Below are 3,549 nucleotides of genomic sequence, written 5' to 3' on the forward strand. Positions count from 1 at the left end.
GATCAGAAGTGTGTGCAGTACTTTAACCGCAGTCAAACGAGTGTTCCTGACATTTCCCATGTCACCTCCGTGTTCTTGTGGTTGTTTCTCTCACAAAAAAGAATCCTGGTTTTCCCACATGGAACTGGGTGTGCACTCCATGGGTCTTGGATTCCCTACCATGTGTTTATTTGTTAAATAATCCTAAATTAACTTCAGATTAAAACAACATTATCAGCTACCCACCAATCAATTTCTTCCATTATACTCAAGTCACCTTACTTTTTAAAATTTCTTTAAAATTATTACTATCGAAACACAACAGGCTTAAATTTGCTGATCAAGTATTCAGATGTCTCCACTGTTACAATCACTTCAAGATTGTCTTTACCTTCAGCTACATTGGTGAATTGAACATTGATTGTAAATATATGAATATCAAAAGGACTTGGGTTTTATGATAATTAATCCAGTCTGATGTTCTTGTTTGTTAATATCTTGAAGAGAACTGTCCTCAGAACTCCAGCTGTGCTCTGATTTCATTCACAACTGGGTGTGGCTGGACTGCAGATCTTAGATCTGTTCAGTTGTTTTCCGGATTGCTTCGCTCTGTCTATCACTTGTCGCTTATGCTGTTTGGCACACAAGTAGTCCTCTTTGGAAACTTCATCAGGTTAACACCTCATTTTTAGGTGTTCATGCTGCTGTTACTGGCATGCCCGCCTGAATTCTCTCAGTTGAACGAGGAGTGATCCTCTGATTCGATGGTAAGAGGTAAATTGGGGGATATGATGGGCCATGATTCTGTAAGTTTTGTTGGAGTACAATTCTACTGCTGTTGGTGGAAGGAAAGAGCTAAACTCTTACCCTGTTGGCCCCATATACTACATGCAGTATCATGAACACTGATAGGCCAAGACATGAAATACGAGCAACACTGTACAATGATGCAGGATCACACCTGCAGCAAGGGGAGTTTGAGATCCAATTTGACATAGGAGTAGGGAAAGAAGCAGCTGATCAGATTGTCTCATTCATTGTCATAAAGAGACTCTATAAGATTATTGCACTCTTGGGGGTAAGGATGGAGGAGGTTGGGGAGATGGAGAGCCCTTCAAAAGAAACTAATCTGCCTGAGAGTTGTGAAATAGAATTGATAGCCATGCATTTAACAGAAAGCTAATTGAAACTCTTTTTATCCCCAAAAGATAACAAGACTGATGGTGCTTCCAATCATCACCAGAAACAAACCCCAGAATACATGGTTCGGAGATGGATGTCAATTGCCAACCAACATCCAATTCCTGCAATCATTGAGCAAACTTACATGTGATGAACCAGTTCTGATGAACCAGAAAATCACTGTTCACTCTGTGCAGATGGACAGCGAAGTGGGGAAGTATTGACTGAGTGGTATTGTCGTGAGACAGTTAATCTATAAACCCCAGATAGTTTTTAGATTACTTACAGTGTGGAAACAGGCCCTTCGGCCCAACAAGTCCACACCGACCCGCCGAAGCGCAACCCACCCATGCCCTTACATTTACCCCTTACCTAACACTAGGGGCAATTTAGCATGGCCAATTCACCTGACCCGCACATCTTTGGACTGTGGGAGGAAACCGGAGCACCCGGAGGAAACCCACGCAGACACGGGGAGAACGTGCAAACTCCACACAGTCAGTCGCCTGAGTCGGGAATTGAACCCGGGTCTCAGGCGCTGTGAGGCAGCAGTGCTAACCACTGTGCCACCGTGCCGCCCACTAGTGTTCTGGAGACCTGGATTCAAAGCCTGCTGCAGCAGATGGAGGAATTTGAATTCAATAAAAAAAACTTGTGAATTTAGAGTCTAATGATGACCATTAATCGATTCTCAGAAAAACCGATCTGGTTCAGTAATGCCCTTTCAGGAAGGAAGCTGCCATCCTTCCTGGTCTGGCCTACATTGTGACCTCAGACCCACAGCAATGTGGTTGACTCTTACCTGCCCTCTGGGCAATTAGGGATGGGCAGGAAATGCTGCCGGGCCAGCGACACCCTCATCCTGTGAATGAATAAAGGGAAATAAAAGTCTCTACCTAGTGTGAATCTGTACATGTTCAACAATGTTGTGAACATTTCCAAAGCTAAGATCTCTGTGTGCAAAACTTTGAGCTGCCAAAACCATTGTTCTTTACTTGGCGTGAGAAAGAGAAAAAAAAATCCTTCAACTTTGGCTATCAGTAAATTCCCTGGTGTCTCAGCAGGATGGATGCCTGAGTGAATCCCTCCCCCCCACACGCACAGAGCAGGTGAACAGCTCCCCAGTCTGACTGGTTTGGCCCATTTCCAGATGGGATGGGTAAAGAATTCCCTTCTGGCATTCCCCACATTTCCAGAGTCAGTCCCTAGTGTGACTGCACTGGTGTTTTGCCATTTCAGATAAATGCTCGCAGATTGTTACACACACTGTTAGCACCCCCCACCCCTCAAGGACCCAGTATAAAGCAGTAAACATTATCTCCTGCTGTGGAGGGACAGCCTGTATTGGGCTGTGTAGGAACACTGAGCAGATTTCCCTAAATGACAACTTACTTGGTGACCAGAGCAATTTAAGCAAGTCCAAATAAAATGCAGTATAGCACAGAAAGAGGCCTATCAAATCCAAGCTGGCTCTCTGTCTCAAAAAATCCAATATTCTCATTCCCCATATGTACCCCAAACTCTGCAAGTTTATTTCTCTCAGAACTGATCTAATTGTTTTTATCAATCATTGAGCTTCTCTACTTGCGCCACCATAATAAGCAAAATGTTCTGCATATTTCCAGCCAATACAGTCAGTAGAAGCACTTGCTCATCTCCGGCTATCTCAAAACCTTACATCTGACCTTAATTCTTGTGCCATCACCTATCAAATACAAATATTTTGTCTGCTATATCTAGGTCTATTATTGGACAGCCGGCGAGAGTTTCAAAGCAATCTCTACTTGTAGAGACTCTTCTTCGAATCTCTGCCTTACCCACAGTCTGTGGGCGGCACGGTGGCACAGTGATTAGCACTGCTGCCTCACAAGCGCCAGAGACCCGGGTTCATTTCCCGACTCAGGCGACTGACTGTGTGGAGTTTGCACGTTCTCCCGTGTTTGCGTGGGTTTCCTGTGGGTGCTCCGGCTTCCTCCCATAGTCCAAAGATGTGCAGGTCAGTTGAATTGACCATGCTAAATCGCCCGTAGTGTTAAGTAAAGGGATAAATGTAGGGGTATGGGTGGGTGGCGCTGTGGCGCGTCGGTGTGGACTTGTTCGGCTGAAGGGCCTGTTTCCACACTGTAAGTAATCTAATCACAGAGACAGTATATTTAATAGGTACTAGACAAAGGTATATCAGTCACATGGGCGATTGTCATTACTTAGTTTAAAGCAGGTATTTATGAATTTACAAAGCTTGATAAATGATGATGTCCTGTGATAACGTGTGATGGATTACAGAAATTGATTATCATATTGTTCATGATTATGTGTTGATGGGAAGAGATTAAGGCAGAAAGGTTCTTCCGTCAGTAAATGGGGGATTCACTTACCTATGCTAATATG

The sequence above is a fragment of the Hemiscyllium ocellatum genome, unplaced genomic scaffold (assembly GCF_020745735.1).
Source record: "Hemiscyllium ocellatum isolate sHemOce1 unplaced genomic scaffold, sHemOce1.pat.X.cur. scaffold_435_pat_ctg1, whole genome shotgun sequence".
Lineage (NCBI taxonomy): Eukaryota > Metazoa > Chordata > Chondrichthyes > Orectolobiformes > Hemiscylliidae > Hemiscyllium > Hemiscyllium ocellatum.